General features: G+C 40.7%; 1 pseudogene; it reads left to right on the top strand.

Annotated features, from left to right (window-relative positions):
- The first annotated feature begins 3,153 nt into the window (after nucleotides 1-3,153).
- LOC149246899 (cytochrome P450 709B2-like) lies at nucleotides 3,154-19,607 on the top strand (annotated as a pseudogene).
- The last annotated feature ends 719 nt before the right edge of the window (nucleotides 19,608-20,326 follow it).

The following is a 20,326-nucleotide window of genomic DNA, read 5'->3' as shown; positions in this document are numbered from 1 at the left end:
AAAAATGGCGATCGAAATGGTGAAGAAGCTACAACAAGGAACACAGTGGGAAAAGATTAGCCAAAGCTGAGGAACTGCATGGCTGGTCCAAGAGATCAGTAAGCTAATCAGACAGATAAACTATATCATCCATACACATGTCCAAAGGATGGGCAATGTGCCAACAAACAATCTAGAAAATTAGGGATGTGGCGATGTAGGAAAAACTTTAGATATAAAAGCGAAAGAGCTATCTCAGATGGAGGAAATGGAGAACTTAGTAAAGATCCTAGATAAAGACAAGGAAGAAGAGGAGAACCCCTGATTGGGGTGTAGCAATGTGGAGGAGGTGGGTCAGTGGAGATGGGACCGGGAAGTGGTAGGCATTGTCCACACGAGTGCAAGGACAGGAATAAGCTTGGGAAGTGGAGGGAGAGGAGAGGGGGAAGGGCAGGTGGATGGATAGGGTAGGGAAGGAGCAGACCCTGAGAGCAGGTCGGTGGAGCCGGGAAAGGAAGACAGCGAGGATGGAAGGTGGGCCAGAGGGAGTGTGGGCAGGGGGACGCTGGCAAGTGGCAGGATGATGGAAGAGGATGTGCGACAAGAGCAACCAAGAGCAAGCGAGAGATAATGAGAGCTAGTGCGAGAAAGGATAGAGGGTCATCATCATAAGGTGATGATGTAGGGAACAGAGCAGTGAGTAAATATGATAGACAAGTGGTAGAGAGAAGTGCATGGACAGAATGGGAAGGGGAATAAAAAATAAGGGAAAAGAGACAGTAGGTCATTGCATGCAGAGGGCGAGAATGAGAGCAGGAGAGAAGAAATGTGGCTGAGGAACGACGACGCGGTCCGGGAGAGCAGTGGAGCCAACTCTAATAGTTGGTATGTTGCTCTACTACCCTTGAACCTCATAAGAATTAGGATGCTTTATTTATAAGACTAGGGAAAGTGCCTAGGATAGGTGAGGATTCTGTTAGAGATGATTCCAAGAACTCCTGGAACCCTGGCTGGGTGAAGAATATAGATTTCTCAAGGAGTGATGATAAAATTAAAATACTGGTGCCAAAGAAGACACCCATAGAAAAAAGAGAAGGTAGAAGAAAGATGAGCAAACATGGTAAGGATGCTAGGCTGATTAAGCTTGCTCTGGTCAGGTGGTGCCTGAGGCTAGGAGAGGATGGTGTAGGTACCAAGTGTGGAGAGGATTCTACCATGGTAACCTCAAGAAATGAAATTTGAGAAATTGTGGCCCTTGTGAATCTTGTTGGGAACTCCAAAAGTAAAACAGAGAGAAAAAATAGAGAGTTACATAGAATAAATAGGATAGAGAAAAGAGGAAAAAGAAGGAATTCACCTGGTGCTGCTGAGAACAGGGACAAGATCCTTCTGTTTAGGCCCCCGGATAGGCTCTCCATGGCAAAGCTTCCCTGCAAAGTACAGAATAGTAATTTAGATTACCCTGGTGGCGATCCTGTGTGGATGCCTCAGTCGAGCTATCTGAGCGACGGACGACAGAGCGAGACTAACCTAAGGGTAAAAGAAGAGAGGGTCAGCAAAACTCGAAACCATGAGACAGTGGGGGGAAATCTAAAAGGAACCTCAAAAAATCTCAGGCCATCTCGTCTTGAGTGGGATACCAAACATGGCTCAGTTAAGTGAAAAATTGTTTGGGTGTTAGTCCAACAACAAACTGATACTTTTTATGGTTATGTGATAGGTCTCACCACAAAATACGTCCAGTACAGAGTGGAAGCTAGCAAATGGAATGAAGAAAATAGTAACAATGACGAAGACAACATGGCAAGAGATGGAAAAGAAGTGATCAGGAAGGGCGAGAGAGACACAGGAAAGAAGATTGCAGAGGGGGTGAGAAGTCTCAACAGAGAGCAAAGTAAGAGAGGGAGAAAGATAGGACGAGAACACATGAAAACCGTCATCGACGCATACATGGCAGGAAACCCACTAGAGGTGAGAGCCCAAATAGCTGGCTGGGAGCGAGAACCGAATGACAACATAAGGAACCAAGACATTCCCATGGAAGAATGGAAGGACATGGTTCATGACCCAAGTAACTCCCACGAACGGCACACACTCTTCAAGCAAACAATCCAACAATACTGGGTCATGAAAAATGTGGTGACCCAGGCTATGGCCCTCAATAGAGAACAAGCAACAAGAAGAGGTTCAGAGGCACAAGAGGACACCAAGGAGAAGGATCCCATTAGAGCAGAGCTCCTTAGGGCGATAGCGACAGTCCAGATCCAAACTTATCGAAACAACTTAGCACTGGGGAGAATTGAACAAACAATGCAAGATACGAAGAGGAGCGAGACGCTGGGTTCCAATGCCAAAGCGCCAGCCCCAGTAATATCCTAGGACAAGGAGTGAAATAGAGGTCCAACTACGTTTTGTTGAAGTTCCATGGCGAATAGCTTTTACTTGTTAAAATTGAATTGCAGTATAGATAGTATAGATAATGTTGTTAGGCTGGTAGAGAAACACTTATTTAAATTTTGGACAGCTTTTAATTGTGACAGGTGGCTACCTAGTCTCCTTCGGGTAGGTGGACGCCACATAGAACAAATGGAAAATTTGATTTTGGACAGTAATATAAATAGTGAAAGCACTCCCAAGTTTACAAAAAAAATAAGTTATAAATAAAACATCAATAAAACACCGACCTTAAATTAGCACATGTGATATTACACGATCATCTCAGAGCTTAGTTGACTGAAAGCTATGATATGATTTTTTATTGAGTTTTTATCCGGCAAGAAAGCCCTGATAGGATGGTTTGATGTGACAATTTAAACTCTGTAAGCTCTATCCATATAAAATTTTAAATGAACGACCTTGTTGATGAAGCCGCATGGAATGACAATTACGGGGTGAATAGTTCCACTTATAAGGATCTCTGATTTGCTAACTGTCATTTTTATGTACACTATTAGTAGGCATGCAGTTGAGGTTACTATTTTATCTACCCAAAGAACAAAAGTGGGTTGTCACTGTGGCACTTTAGAGTTGATTACAAGGTCACCAAGTGTGCTTATAAATTTGAAGCGTGTAGCTCATTTTTCTGACCATTTCATCGACACAGAACTATAGAGCTAGAAAGAAATCATAGTGAAATAGCCCTGTAATAGTACAGTATAGTATGCAGTTTTGAGGATGGATATTGAGATTAGAAGCAGTGTTGAAGCATTGGTTGCTATTTTAGTTGTTTTGTTTGGAATCATAGTTGTCAATCTCTTTAGAGACCTCATATGGAGGCCTTATGCGTTCCACAAGGCCTATATGGCCCAAGGGATAAGAGGTCCATCTTACCGGATATTCATCGGGAGCGGACCAGAGTAGGCAGATCTTTTCAGGGAGGCTCTTGAACAGCCTATGCAGAATATTTCTCATGACATTGTTCCTCGAGTCACACTACACTTCCGTAAGTGGTGTCAGAAATATGGTTCTCTCTATCATTCATTCTCTTTTGTTTAAAGACTTCTTTTATTTTCATACGTTGCTCTGGTAGTCAATGGCCTGCTAGAACCTACAACATATACTTTCTGCCAGTTGTTTGGGGTTTTGCATTAGTGTCAAGGTTGAATAAAGGATTGCTAAACAGTTTGAATTCAATTTTGTTGAAATATAATTTCAACTGCAGGTTTATTTTATTTGTGATGCGATCTATCGCAAATCGCAAACACACTCTGTCACCCTCCCTTATGTGCTGTGATTTCTGCGATTGCGATGGTGCGATGCGATCCGATCGCATATCGCAGATCGCACTAATGTGTGAGTGCTCCACTTTTGTGTTCCGCCAAATGCAATTTCTGCGATGCAATATAAATCAAGTCAATGGTTGAAGTACAAGCAGCCAATGAATTTGACGTGGAGTAAAAGTTTCACTTATGCCAGTAAATATCAGTAAAACAGTAAATGCAATTTACTGTGGGTTGGTAAGTTTTGGTGAAGTTTCTAATTTTATTTCAGCGGGAGTATGGGCACAAGTAAAAGCTGGTAAAAGCATTTAATTTTTATTATTTCCTTTACGGAGCATGGTAAGTAAAAAAAAAGTGAAGTAAGTTTTTCTTGTTGTCATATATATATATATATATATATATATATATATGTAATGTTTTTTGTTGACAACATAATTTTGTGAAAAAAAATGCACATCAGTGCGAAGTGAAGAGGAAGAACGCAACAACGCATATGAAAATATACACAGCAGTGTAAATGAGTATTGTAATGCACAGCAGTGCGATGTAAAAATAGAATGCAGTAGCGTGAGAAAAATCAAAGTATGTATGTAATTCTTCACAGCAGTGTGTTAATTTAAAAAGCTGAGACAGAGTAATTTTTGTGTTGAACTCAAATGTTCCTGTGTAATCCCTCTGAGAGAGGAAGAAGTCTGTAACAACAGTTATTTTATTGATGAATGAAAATTTTGTTTTCATGTGTGAAACTCGGTCTGCTGAGAATTTTTTTTTAAGCTTCCTTGTGCTAAGATCCTGGAGCAAAACAGAGCATTGTCTCTATGTCTAGTTTATGTTGTTTTTGGGATTTTGACAGAAAAATCCACAATAGTGGTATCAGAGCTTGTCCAGGCTCTTTGAAGGTGTCAAAGAAGATAAAGGAAGGATTCTTACTGCAGAAACTTCTCCAGCAAAGTGAAGTCTCAGGCAAAAGAATCCAAGGTATTTCTCAAGTTTTCTTTGTGTTGTTATTGAAGACAGTCTGTTATTTTAATACACAGTGAAGTATTTGAAGCATAGTCAAGTAGTGCAAGAATGGCTGGCACAAGCACCAGCAATAGCATGGGTATGCAACTCCCACTATTTGATGGCAAAAACTATGATTATTGGGCAATAACAATGAAAGCCTTGTTTGCTTCCCAAGACTTATGGGAAATAGTTGACGATGGTTTTGAACAACCAGCAGATGAAAATGAGTTTAATGGATTAACTTAGGGAGAGAAGGATCTGTTAAAGAGCTACAAGAACAAGGACTCAAAAGCCCTCTTCTTCTTGTATCAAGCAGTGCATGGAAGCGTGTTTCCAAGGTTAGCAGTAGCTAAGACATCCAAAGAAGCATGGCAAACCCTCAAGACAGCCTATCAAGGCCTGGAGAAAGTGAAGACAGCAAAACTACAATTGCTGAGGAAAGATTTTGAGAATCTGTGCATGAAGGAGTCAGACAATATTGACTCATTCTTCACACATGTAATTGGACTGGTCACACAAATAAGGACTCATGGAGAAACTCTTGAAGAAAGGAGGATTGTGGAGAAGATATTGAGGGTCCTACCCTCAAAGTTTGATGTGATTGTCACCACCATAGAAGAGACAAAGGATCTCTCAAACTTTTTAGTTGATGAGCTTCATGCATCACTGATAACACATGAGCAGAGGTTGAGTAGAAATGAAAACTCATCTCTAGAGCAAGCCTTCAAGACCCAGATGTCCTTTGGAAGAGGAAGAGGTCAAGACAGAGGAAACAAGAGAGGAAGAAGTAGAAGCCAAAACAGAGGTGGAAGGAACAGTCCAGCGAATGCTCAAGAAAGAGGCAGCAATCCAAATCAGAACCAAGGTCAAGGCAGCAGCCAACAAGGAGGACAACATCATGCTCAAGGACAAAGGTATGAAAAACCCAATGTCCAATGTTATTATTGTAAAAAATATGGGCATTATGCCAGTGAATGTAGGAAGAAGCAGCATGATGTGAATAATAGATCTAATGCAAATATTACTAGAGAAAATGTCAGCCAAGATAATGTATTGTTAGCTTGTAATATGGCTGAAACAAATAGTGAAGATATATGGTTTCTAGACTCCGGTTGCAGCAACCATATGACAGGAAACATAGCTTTGTTTTCTGCTTTAGATCAAAGTGTGAAGTCACAAGTCACACTTGGGACTGATAGCAAAATTTCTGTTATGGATAAAGGAGAAGTTCAAATATTTACAAAGGAGGGTGAAAAGAAAACCATAGCAAATGTCTATTATGTTCCTGGAATGAGATGTAATCTTTTGAGTATTGGACAGCTAGTTCAAAAGGGTTACAATGTCTTCTTTGAGAATGATGTGTGCACCATCATGGATATTGCACCCAGCAAAAGATGTATTGCTGAAGTGAGGATGACGAGGAACAGAATGTTCCCTCTCAGAATAAGAGCAGAATTGAAAAACAAAGAAGTAATTGCAGCAGTTTCCCAAGAGGCTTTCCAAAGGCAACCAAAAGATGAAAATTGGTTGTGGCACTTGAGATTTGGACATCTCAACTTTGGAGGTCTTAACTTGTTGAACAGAAAAGGAATGGTAAGAGGATTACCATTGATAGAGAAACCGGACAACCTTTTTGAAGGTTGCATCTTGGGGAAACAACACAGAGAAAGTTTTCCTTTAGGGAAAAGCATCGGGGCAAAAACACCCTTAGAGATTGTCCACTTAGATTTATGTGGACCAATGCAAACCCCATCTTTAGCAGGCAGCCAATATTTTCTAACATTCATTGATGATTTTACAAGAAAGACATGGGTTTATTTCTTGAAGAACAAATCAGAAGTGTTTGAAAAATTCCGAAATTTCAAAGCACTTGTTGAAAATCAAAGTGGGCAGCGTATTAAAGTCTTGAGAACAGACAGAGGAGGTGAGTATATCTCCAAAGATTTTTTATGTTTTTGCAGAGAAAATGGAATTCACAAGCAATTCACAGCAAGGTACACCCCGTAGCAAAATGGAGTTGCTAAAAGGAAGAACAGGACCATCATGGATATGGCGAGGAGCATGTTGAAGGCAAAGCATTTGCCAAATGATTATTGGGCTGAAGCCATAAACTGTGCAGTATATATCTTGAATAGGTGTCCTACAAAAGCTGTGATGAACAAAGTGCCTGAAGAAGCATGGAGTGGGAGAAAGCAAGGAGTCACCCACATGAAAATTTTTGGATGTGTGGCCTATGCACACATTCTCGATCAGCTAAGGAGGAAGTTGGACAACAAAGGGGAGAAATGTATATTCATTGGATACAGTGAAGAATCCAAAGCTTACAGGTTGTATATCCCATCTACCAAGAAGTTCTTTGTGAGCAGAGATGTTCAGTTCATTGAGAAGGAAGCCTGGGATGGAAGAATAGAGAAAACAGTTAATGTTAAAAAATGTTTGTCTCATGATGAAGATGATGAGGAGATGGTAGAAATACATCCCCAAACAGCAGCACCAACACAAGGACAGCAAGGAACACCCTTGAGGAGAAATGAGAGTGCTTCTCCAAGCACACCACAAGGAGGAAATTCAAGTGCGTCTTCAAGCACTTGCACACCGAGTGAAAGAGGTAAGAAGTTTAGAAATTTAAGTGACATTTATAATGAAGGAATGAATTCCTTATTTTCCTTGTATTGTCATGTTGATGATCCTATTCATTTCGAAGATGCAATTAAAGACAAGAAATGGATAGAAGCTATGGATGAGGAGATGAATGCCATAAAAAGAAACAAGACATGGGATTTGGTTGAGCTACCAAAAGGTAAAGAAGTCATTGGAGTTAAATGGGTTTATAAGACCAAGTGCAATGCTAAAGGAAAAATTGAAAGATACAAGGCAAGGCTGGTTGTCAAGGGATACAAGCAGTAGTATGGGAGAGATTATGAGGAGACTTTTGCACTGGTTGCAAGAATGGAAACCATGAGAGCAATGATGTCCATAGCAGCATAAACCAAATGGAAAGTCTACCAAATGGATGTGAAGCCGACATTCCTAAATGGAGTGTTAAAGGAGGAGGTTTACATTGAACAACCTATAGGCTATGAGAAGAAAGGCCAAGAGCACAAAGTGTGCAGATTGAAGAAAGCTCTTTATGGGCTGAAACAAGCACCAATAGCGTGGTACAGTAGAATAGACTCCTATCTAAATGAATTTGACAAGTGTGAGGGAGAACCCACCGTCTACATCAAAGAAAAGGATGGCAAGATTTTAATTGTTGTCTTGTATGTTGATGATGTAATTTTTACAGGTAATGATGACTACCTCATTGAAAACTTGAAATCAGTCATGAAAGAGGAATTTGAAATGACTGACATGGGTTTGCTGAGATACTTCTTAGGAATAGAAGTAGATCAAAATGAAAATGGAATTTTTATCTCTCAAGCAAGATATGTAAATGAAGTGTTGAGCAGATTTAATATGCAAGAATGCAAAGCAGGAAACAATCCCACGGTAATGAGATTAAAACTCAGCAAAGAGGACAGCAGCAAGGATTTTGATCCTAGCTTATATAAGAGCATAGTTGGCAGCCTTATGTATTTAACTGCAACTAGGCCTGACATAATGTTTGCTGTTAGTTTGATTTCCAGATTCATGGAGTGATCCAGGTGGATATTGGTGGCCACTTGCCAAGTCCACCTGGACCCCCACCATTGTCTTTCTCAGCATTTTCAGTTTCCTTAATTGTAGCACAACTTACTATTTTTAGCAGTTTTTCGGGTCCTGAACTTCCGGAGCCGTTTTGAGGCCCTAAACGACGTTTTTTGGGGAATCCGGGGGCAACACCAGTCCATGGAATGGACTGGTGTTGTCCATTCCAACAATGATAGTGCTCGGATAGATCTTTCTAATGAGCTATTGTACGCGTCAAACGGAGATCATATGCCAAAGTTACGACCCCGGGAAGTTGATGTACCAACTTACCCCCAAATGGGGCCCACAGTTTGGCGTTTCATCTCCTAGGGTTAGGTTTTGGAATGTTAAGGGTTTTTCCATTGTTTCTCAACAATAAATAGGCCTTCAAGCCTCATTGTAACACAGTTCAGATGCATGTAGCCATCACAACTCTTCTCAGAGATAAGCTACCATCGCCCTAGCTAGTTTATTTCCATTTCTGTCTGTAAGCATATTTCAGTATTTTCCATTAATGAAATGAAGTATTATTTCCACTGCATCTTTGTGTATATGGTTATCTCTGTAATTTGTTGCATTCCTGTTTAAATCCAGATCAGTGGTATCAGAGCGGTCTGTTTTTTCTCTGTTTTTCTTTGCATGTCCCCAACAAGGTCGGGATATAAGGAGTTAGGGCTTGAACTGGTTGAACCTTTGCAAGACCAGCCTCGCAAATCCCGACGGCCTCCCATGGCGGACGAGAAGAAAGACGAGGGGGCAGGAGATCCCATCAAAATCTTGCTCGAAGAAGTGCTCGAGCGACAACGGAACGCGATGATGGACAACTTTGCGCAGATCCTTCAGCGGCTACCTAGAAGCGGCGCATCGGCTTCCAGCAGCTCCTCTGGAAATGCCACACCCTTTAAGGTACAATTTAATTTTGAAATCCCCATATTCGAGGGTCAGATAGACACCGATGCCGTAGATAAATGGTTAAATATGCTAGAGGGTTATTTTTCTGTTCATGAATTTTCGAGTCGGGAAAAGATTGTTTTTGCTCTTCTCAAAGCAGCCCCCCACGTCAAGGACTGGTGGGAAACCTACTGCGAGCAGAAGGATGAAAGTACTGGCTCACTATTTTCAGCCGCACCCACCTGGGATTCATTCCGGGATGCCATCAAGGAGCAGTACTACCCTGTCGGAAGCTATGAGGAGGAATACATAAAGTGGACCACGCTGCGGCAGGGAAGGGACCAAGACGTGCCGGAGTTCACCAATCTTTTCCATACCCTTCGCACAAAGTTGGGTATCAAGGATTCGGAGAAACATTTGATACTCAAATACCGTGGCTGCCTGCACAAGTACATCCAGGAAGAAATACAGTTCCTAAACATCCCCTCGCTTGGCGCAGCATACCGGTATGCCGTCAAGGTCGAGCAGAAGTTTAAACAAAAGAAGCGAGACTTTGGATCTGCAAATCCAAAGCAGGGGAAAGGTGCCCCTAAACCACAGAACAAAGGACAACGCCAAGGCGGGACAGCCCAAGACAACCAGTCGAAGCTGCAAGCAAAGAGCAACGCTGCGAAGCCGAGAAAGGACACTGGAAAATGGTGCGAGTTCCATAAGAGCTCCACTCACAACACAAGTGAGTGTCGGGCCAAGCAGTCACTGGTGGCTGAGCTAAAGGTTTCAGAATCAGATGCATGTTCTGACTCTGAGTCAGAACCTAATAAGGGGTATGAAAAAGGGAAGCAGATCATTGATGCGGATCCCAGCGCCACTGTTGCTATCGCAAAGATCCAGAAAAATGAACCTGAAATCCAGAGGAGGAGGAGCGTCTCTTCCACTCCCAGATGTGGGTAAAGGGCTCCCCGATACAGTTCATTATTGATAGCGGGAGTCAAAAGAACCTCATTTCGGCAGAGGTCGTGAAGCGGTTGGGCTTACCGACCACAGCACATCCACAACCATACACCATTGGGTGGCTTCACCAAGGGCGAGATCTTCGCGTGAGCCAGCAGTGTCGCCTTCCATACAACATCAAGCCCTTCACGGATGAGGTATTGTGTGACATTGCTCCCCTTGAAGTTTGTGACGTATTACTAGGACAACCATACTTGTGGAAGCGACATGCTGTATATGAATCAAGGCCCTGTGCTGTTATTATTACATTGGGAAATAAGTTGTTCAGGATACCAGAGGTAGCACCACCTGCCGCCATCTCTTTGATTACTGCAAAACAATGCAGTAAGATCATTTCCAAAACCAGGAAATTTGTTTTCCCGATGATACGCCCTCAAGGGAAGAAGAAGACAGTGGTCGCGGCCTCCAAACGGGGTCCCTCTGCACGGCAGCTACAGATGGACAAGATTGTGGAGGAGTACGAAGACATCTTCACCTCCCCGGCAGGGGTTCCTCTGCACTGTCAAGTCAAGCACTCCATCGATCTGACCCCAGGTGCGCCGCTACCCAATGGACCAATTTATCGACGCTCCGTTCTGGAGAACAATGAAATCAAGAGGCAGATTCAGGAGCTCCTGCAGAAAGGTCACATCCGTCCGAGTTCTTCACCCTGTGGGAGCCCGATAGTGTTGGTATAGAAGAAGGATGGGACATGGAGACTCTGTATTGACTATCGGGCGCTGAACAAGATCACTGTCCGTAATAGGTACCCGATCCCACGGATTGATGACCTCCTAGACCAACTAAAGGGGGCGAAATATTTCAGCAAGATCGATCTGAAGTCAGGATATCACCAGGTACCAATTGAACCCTCAGATGTGTGGAAGACTTCCTTCAAATCCAAGGAGGGCCTCTTCGAATGGTTAGTCATGCCTTTCAGATTGACAAATGCTCCTGCAACCTTTATGAGGCTAATGGATGACATCTTGCGGCCATTCACCAACTCCTTTGTAGTAGTATACTTGGATGACATTCTGATCTTCAGCCAGAGTTGGGAAGAGCACCTCCAACACATCCGACAGGTTCTCCAAACACTGCGGCAACACAAGCTATGTGCCAATTTGGAGAAATGCACTTTTGGCATGACCGAGGTTCAGTATCTGGGATACATCATTGATGAACAGGGGGTGCATGTCGATCCAGCCAAGGTCCAAGTCATTCGGGATTGGCCCTCTCCAACCACTCTAACAGAGCTCCGCAGCTTTCTAGGTCTTGCCAACTTCTACCGCAGGTTTGTGTTGGGATTTTCTCATATTTCTTGGCCCTTGAGTCAAGTCACCAAGGGCGGGGCGAAAGCAAAATTCTTTTGGTCTGAATCTCAACAGAAGGAATTCAGGGAGTTGAAGGATCGCCTCTGCACGACACCAGTGCTCGCGTTACCAGATTTACAACAACCATTTGAGGTCGAGACAGATGCCTCTGACTATGCTATTGGGGCAGTCCTTACTCAACATGGACATCCAGTGGCATATCACAGTGAAACACTTTCAGACACAGTCCGGAAGTACCCCACTTATGATAAAGAGATGTATTCCATTGTACAGGCCTGCCGACAATGGAAGCATTACATTTTGGGGAAGGAAACGGTCATCCACACAGACCACCGACCTCTGCAGTTCATACAGACCCAAGGGAAATTGCAGAATGATCGCCATCAGAAGTGGTCTACATACCTGCAACAATTTCACTTGAATATCAAGTATAAAAAGGGCAGCACCAATAATGTTGCAGATTGCCTCAGTCGACCACCGATCATGGCGCTAACCACCGTGCTCAACTCTTGTGGGCACGAGACTTCTGATTGGCCACTTCTCTACAAAAGCGACCCAGAATTCGGCCACACATACCAGACACTCTTGGAGGGTCGGCAGGTTGCAGATTTTCACCTCCAAGATGCCCTATTATGCCACCTCGGTCACCTTTGTGTTCCTTCAAGCGAGCGTGCCAAGATGATTTGGGAAGAACACTACAGTTGGGCTGCTAGGCATTTCGGGGTCGAGAAAACAATGGCAGTACTGCAAAACTATTTCTATTGGCCGAATCTTCGATAAGATGTTGGGAAGTACATCCGATCATGTACTGCCTGTGCCATTGCCAAACCGACCATTAAGAAGCAAGGCCTCTATACCCCGTTGCCTACCCCTAGTCGACCTTGGGAATCCATCTCCATGGATTACATGTCAGGCCTTCCTTCCACTAAGCATGGAAATGACTGTGTTTTTGTAGTCGTCGACAGGTTCTCAAAGATGGCCATTATGATGGCCTGCAAGAAGAATATCACAGCAGAAGCCACTGCTAAACTCTTCTTTGAACGAGTGTGGGTGCACTTTGGGATCCCACAGTCTATCATCTCAGATCGGGACAGTCGGTTTCTCAACACCTTTTGGTCCAGTCTCTGGTCAATGCTGGACACCAAACTCACGAAGTCCACAGCCTTCCATCCTCAAATTGATGGCCAGACAGAGGTTGTCAATAGGATGATTGTGCACATTCTGCGTATGTATAACTCAAAGCATCCACGCACATGGGACGAGAGCCTCCCTTACGTTCAGCACAGCTATAACCGAGCTCTTCACAGCTCCACTGGCCATAGCCCTTTTCAGGTGGGTTTGGGATTCCAGCCACTATGCCCCATTGATGTGGCCATGCCACTTGCAGCTACTCACATGAATTCAGCTCACATCCAGTCCGAAACAGATAAGGCCACCAGATTCATTGAGCGCATCCAACATATTCGCCAGCAGGTCCATGACATTCTTGAGAAATCAAATGCCAAGTACAAGCAGCGACATGATCAACATCGGGTGCCACACAAGTTTCAGGTGGGTGACAAAGTCTGGTTGCATTTGCAAAAGGAACGCCTTCCTGGAGCCTATCGGAAATTGAGACCACTCCGATATGGTCCTTACACCATTACTAAGGCTATGTGAGACAATGCATTTGAGCTCATCATTCCCCCATTCCTTGGCCTGCACCCAGTATTCAATGTGGACCGCCTTCGGCCATCCTTTCCACCATTGCTAGACACATCTGACATTGCAGAACAGCTCAAACCCACAGAATTAAATCCAGATTGCATGGAACAAGCTGCAACTGATCGGATCATGGACACACAGATCAAGAACACTCGCCAACAGAATATCCAACTGTATCGAGTTGTCAAAGCGGGCCAACTCCTTCAGCAGGGCAAGTGGCTCACCAGGGAACAAGTTCAGCAGAAGTTTCCTCATCTCATGGAGGAGCTCAACGCAATGGGGACCATTGCTTCCTAAGGGGGGAGGAATGATCCAGGTGGATATTGGTGGCCACCTGCCAAGTCCACCTGGACCCCCACCATTGTCTTTCTTAGCATTTTCAGTTTCCTTAATTGTAGCACAACTTACTATTTTTAGCAGTTTTTCGGGTCCTGAACTTCCGGAGCCGTTTTGAGGCCCTAAACGACGTTTTTTGGGGAATCCGGGGGCAACACGAGTCCATAGAATGGACTGGTGTTTCCCGTTCCAACAATGATAGTGCTCGGATAGATCTTTCTAATGAGCTATTGTACGTGTCAAACGGAGATCAGATGCCAAAGTTACGACCCCGGGAAGTTGATGTACCAACTTACCCCTAAACGGGGCCCACAGTTTGGCGTTTCATCTCCTAGGGTTAGGTTTTGGAACGTTAAGGGTTTTTCCATTGTTTCTCAACAATAAATAGGCCTTCGAGCTTCATTGTAACACAGTTTAGAGGCATGTAGCCATCACATCTCTTCTCAGAGATAAGCTACCATCGCCCTAGCTAGTTTATTTTCATTTCTGTCTGTAAGCATATTTCAGTATTTTCCATTAATGAAATGAAGTAATATTTCCGCTGCATCTTTGTGTATATGGTTATCTCTGTAATTTGTTGCGTTCTTGTTTAAATCCGGATCATGGAGAGGCCAAAAGAGGCACATTGGCAGGCAGCAAAAAGGATTTTGAGGTATGTCAAAGGTACAAAAAGATTTGGCATTTTATATACCTTCTCAGAAAGTTCGGATTTAGTTGGCTGCACCGATAGCGATTGGGCTGGAAGTGTTGATGATCGGAAAAGCACATCCGGTTATGTCTTTCACATGGGTTTAGGAGCAATTTCATGGGCTTCTAAGAAACAGCCAATCATGGCGTTGTCTACAACAGAAGCAAAGTACGTGGCAGCTACAGCAGCAGCATGTCAAGCAGTTTGGATGAGAAAAATGTTGAGGAGCTTAGGCCAAGAGCAAGCAAAAGCAACAGTTATTTTTTGTGACAATAGCTCAGCTATTGCCCTGTCCAAGAATTTTGTGTTTCACAAACGAACGAAATACATTGATACAAGGTTCCATTACATCAGAGAATTGGTGAACAACAAAGAAATTGTTTTACAACATTGCAACACTCAGGAACAGGTTGCGGACATTTTGACCAAGCCTTTGGGACAGAAACGTTTTGAGTATTTGAGGAAATGTCTGGGTATGATTGATAACCCAGCAATTGAAATTAAAGGGGAGTGTTGAAATATAATTTCAAGTGCACGTTTATTTTATTTGCGATGCGATCTATCGCAAAACGCAAATCGCAAAGGGGAGTGTTGAAATATAATTTCAAGTGTAGGTTTATTTTATTTGCGATGCGATCTATCGCAAAACGCAAATCGCAAAAACACTCTGTCACCCTCCCTTATGTGCTGTGATTTCTGCGATTGCGATGGTGCAATGCAATCCGATCGCATATCCCAAATCGCACTAATGTGTGTGTGCTCCACTTTTGTGTTCTGCCAAATGCGATTTCTACGATGCGATATAAATGAAGTCAATGGTTGAAGTACAAGCAGCCAATGAATTTGACGTGGAGTAAAAGTTTCACTTACCGCCAGTAAATGTCAGTAAAACAGTAAATGCAATTTACTGGAGTAAAAGTTTCAGTTACCGCCAGTAAATGTCGGTAAAACAGTAAATGCAATTTACTGTGGGTTGGTAAGTTTTGGTGAAGTTTTTAATTTTATTTCACGGGAGAATGGGCACAAGTAAAAGTTGGTAAAAGCATTTAATTTTTATTATTTCCTTTATGGAGCATGGTAAGTAAAAAAAAACATGAAGTAAGTTTTTCTTGTTGTCATATATATATATATATATATATATATGTAATGTTTTTTGTTGACAATGTAATTTTGAGAAAAAAATGCACAGCAGTGCGAAGTGAAGAGGAGAGAAAGCAGGAGCATACGCAGCAGCGCGTATGAAAATATACACAGCAGTGTAAATGAGTATTGTAATGCACAGCAGTGCGATGTAAAAATAGAACGGAGTAGCGTGAGAAAAATCAAAGTGTAACAACAGTTATTTTATTGATGAATGCAGAGTTTGTTTTCATGTGTGAAACTCGTTCTGCTCAGAATTTTTTTTAAGCTTCCCTCTGCTAAGATCCTAGAGCAAAACAGAGCATTGTCTCTGTGTCGAGTTTATGTTGTTTTTGGGATTTTGACAGAAAAATCCCCAACAGATTTCTGATCAGTGTTTGGTTGTTTGTGTTTAGGGGAGAGATTTTTCTACTGGGGTGGAACCCCTGTACATTGCTGACACAGAACTAATGAAAGAAGTTTTCTCAAGCAAGTTCGGGAACTATGACAAGCCAACCCTCAAGCCTCTTACGCTGCCTCTGTTGGGTCAGGGGCTGGTCTCGATAAGAGGGTTGAAGTGGGTTAATCACAGGAGGATTCTAAACCCTGCCTTCAATATTGATAAAATTAAGGTTTGGACTCTTGGAATGACCTAAAATGAATCACTGTAGGAGTATAATAAGATTTGATAATGGATGAACAACTATAACAGTTTCTAGAATAATGAATTGGAGATTGTGGCACTATAGAATCATCTTATATGTCTAGGATTATTGAACATAAACATGCTACAGACTAACAAAAGCGCTTCCTTAGATGCACACACCGAGAATAGATTAGTTATAATTTGAAAATATGAGGCTGCTGCAGACCTTGCAAGCCACCGTGGAAACGTGGTGTCTAACAAGGAAAGCGCTTCCTTAGATGCACACACCGAGAAACAACTAATCTATGGTTATAATTTGAAAATATGAGGCTGCTGCAGACCTTGCAAGCCACCGTGGGAACGTGGTGTCTAACAAGGATGGAGTTAAGCCATCTAAAATTCATTAAAACTGAAAAGACTTATTGGAGAAAATTTTATACACGGCTATTTGAATTCTTAATTTTGAGTGCTTTCCTCTAGCATGTCCAATTACATTTTATATGCTGTGAATTTGCCTATCTCAGCTGAACAAGGATTTGCAATATCAAGACTATTTGTTAGAGACTTCCTGACACTTGGAGCCTTGTAGAGTATGCTACTAACTTCAGCTAACTTCAAATGTTCCAATCACAGACAATGGTGAAGAGAATGGCTGCTTGCACTTCAACCATGCTCGAGAATTGGCAAGAGATGGTGGCTCAGGCAGACTCTCATGGCAAAGAAATTGATGTTCATAAAGAGTTTAGGGCATTAACAGTAGACATCATATCCCACACTGCATTCGGTAGTGGTTACAAAGAAGGGAAAAAAGTATTTCAATTGCAGAGAGAATTACTAGAAATGGCTGCTAAAGCTGAGCAATCTATCTTCATCCCAGGAAGCCAGTAATTACAGTATATTTATCTTCAAATTATATAGTTTTGCATGTCACTGCAGGTTCATGTGTACTTCCGTTTATGTATTCTTTTAACATCCTTTGGGTGCTGCTTTTCTATGGGCGAGTGCCATAATCCTTGGATATTTTACTTTTGCATAAGGGTCTACCAGTTCATAGAGCTTTTGTACAAGTATGATGCTTCATAGTACTTATAATTAAGGATTGTGGACTTATAAGCTCACTTCCTGAAATATCCCATATATGGTAATAGAGGAAGAGGACAAATTTATCCCGACGGGAGTAAGAGCAACAATACGGCCTATATTCCGTGGGTTTTTTCAGAATATTCCTACAAGCAAGAACAGGTATGTATTCCGTGGTTTTTTTCAGAATATTCCTACAAGCAAGAACAGGTATGCGTGGCAGATTGATAGAAGGATTAAAAATGTCCTAAATTTTATAATTCAAAGTAGGCTGGAGCCCGGAACAAGCTTAACCACTCATGTTGACTATGAAAATGACCTGCTTGGAATCATGATGGTTGCCAACAAGAAGGAATTGAGTGGCAATCAAAGAAATCTAACGTTAACTATTGCCGAAATCATGGATGAATGCAAAACATTTTTCTTTGCAGGCCATGAGACTACTTCCAATCTGTTAACCTGGACAGTATTCTTGCTTGCGATAAACCTGAATTGGCAGGAAATATTAAGGAAAGAAGTTAACAGTATTTGTGGCACAGATATACCAGATGCAGACATGCTTAGCAGGATGAAATCAGTATGTATTCCATCACTTTTCTCAGTTTTGAATGAATGTTCTTTTCTTTTCTCATGTTTGTCTCTATAAAACATATTAACCATAGACGGTGTTACTGTTTGTCCATTCAAATAAATCAACACAGCAAGGACAATTTTTCCATTTCATTTTACATATTCCATTTTTTTGGGGTTTTTCTTAGTCAGCAAAAACTTCAGAAATCATTTTCGTTTGTAAGATTCATCACTTCAGACTGAATAGAAATGTGAATCAACAATGATATATCATGGAACCAAAGCGCAGCCACACCAGTATTAACTCCGTACATAACCAAGCAGACCAGGGATATCTGCTTTGTTTAGATTTTTAAATTATATATTTAATTCTGATTTAAAAATTAAAATTTTAAATCCTAAAGATAATCTCATTCATTTAAGGGTCACAAAATATGGGTCACAAAAGTTTAAGGTGTAATTAAAATTTTTCCAAATTAAATAGAAAACTGGCCTCGTAAAAGATTCTTGGCCCTGAGTTCTGTCCTTGAGTGTGCAGCTCCGTTTTCATCAGATGGTCATTCTCACCAAAAAAACGAAAAAAGAAAAATAGATGGCCATTCTGACCCAAAAACAAAAGGAAAAAAGAAAAATCAATTTAAACATTTAAACTAGTATTTGAGTATCTCTCAAGTGTTTAATCATAGAAATAATGGAACAAATTCAATAGTATACAAAATTTTATATGTACAATTGAAAAATCAATTTAAACATTTAAACTAGTATTTCAGAATCTCTCTCGTGTTTAATCACAGAAATAATGGAACAAATTCAATAGTATACAAAAATTTATATGTAAAATTTTGACAATTTGTTAGGGAAACATATTTTTATTATCAAAAGAAGATTACAATCACTTTTACTTTTACAATCACGGTTACAATCATTTTGGTAATTACCATTTGTTAAATCTGGTTTTTACATTTTTACATTAGTTAAATCTTGACTTTTGAAGGTAGTAACCAGTTAAGATAGGAATTTCAAATTTGAAGTAGACATCAATTTTTTATAACATTTTAACCTAGAATGTTGATAAAAGTTTTTAATTGTATTTGGTGAGCAAATCAAATACATCACAAACAGACAAATTTCTTTTAAAATTCCATCCCTAAACACGATTACATTCAGCAATGGAATCAAATTACATTCAGCAATGGAATCAAATAGCTGAGTAGATGACAGTAGGCCTAATTAACACAATACTAATCAACTCTGCAACTATCATATGTTATAGATCTGAGATTTCTGCCATTTGTGTTGTGTGAAATATTTCTGGATCCACCTTAGTGATATTGGTTAATGTATTCATTTTTCAAATTATTATATTGATTTAATTTTAGAAATAATTAAGAATAAAACTTTTATTTTTTAATTATTCCTAGAAATAAAGCACATGAGAGTCTAAAATCTCAGTACATTAACCAGTATCAATGCGATGGATCAGGAAACTACTTCACACAACTATCATATATTTCGATTTCTGGGTTATTTCGCATTTAACCCACTGACTATTCTCTGTTTTCGCAGATGAGTTTATCAATTTTGTCGGTGCATCACAATGAGAAGTTCAGAGGCTAGAAACATGTTTAAGCTAGAAAGATTTGCAGATGGTCCTTCAAGGGCAGCCACTCACCCAGTGGGTCCAAGAACATGTATTGGCCTTCTTGGCCAAAACTTTGCCGTGTTGGAGGCCAAGACTGTGTTAGCTATTACAGAGATTCTCATTCTCGTTCTCATTCTGCCTTTCATCTGCGTACAAGCATGCTCCCGTCACTATGTTTACTCTCCAGCCTCAGCATGGTATGCAGATCATATTCAAAGGTATCGAAGGTTACAAATAATGGTTCCTTCATGGTGTATCACTACATGCTTAGGTAGCAAACTAATCCTCCTACAAACATTTATTATGGACATGTCCTTACTGTTGTTCCATTTCTTCCCTTTCCATCAATTGTTTGCTGATTATATGTTTTAAATTTCAGTGTATTTTTGGTGGCGTATTTCTTATTCTTTGTTGGGATATTTTGATATATTTACAACATCGTTAGGGATATGTAGTAGCTGTCCCTTAAAGTGGTATTTGAATTGATAAATTTTATTAAAAATTTGAAGAATTTTAAGTGTCATGTTATTTTTATATTTAATTTTTTTATAAATATTATAATTAATAAAAACATATTTTACAATATTTAGCATTTATTAAAAAATAAGGGTTGAAAAATGGTATTTTATTGTTAATATTACTTAAAATTCATGTTGAATCTGAAGAGTCGAAGGAAAATTATATTATTCAAAAGAAAAGATATTAGTAAAAAGTCAATTTAATATATGTGTTAAATTTTAAATAAAAAGAAGTTGAATTTTAATGAAAGTGAACTTATTAATATGTTTGTTTTTTTGTTTGTTTGTTTGTTTGTTTGGTTTTTTTTTTGGGTTGGAAAAACTTGTGAACAGTTTATTAATATGTTGTTTGGATTTGAATAAATATTTTTGAGGTAAATAGCATATGAATTTGTGACACATCCAAGTTTTTTTCCATTTGGGGATTTAGGTCTGACTT

Source organism: Pinus tabuliformis, chromosome 7 (genome assembly GCF_031772625.1).
Source record: "Pinus tabuliformis cultivar Carrire ecotype Pingquan chromosome 7, CPIR1, whole genome shotgun sequence".
Taxonomy (NCBI): domain Eukaryota; kingdom Viridiplantae; phylum Streptophyta; class Pinopsida; order Pinales; family Pinaceae; genus Pinus; species Pinus tabuliformis.
The sequence above is the reverse complement of the archived record's forward strand: the minus strand, read 5'-3'. Positions and strand labels throughout refer to the sequence as shown.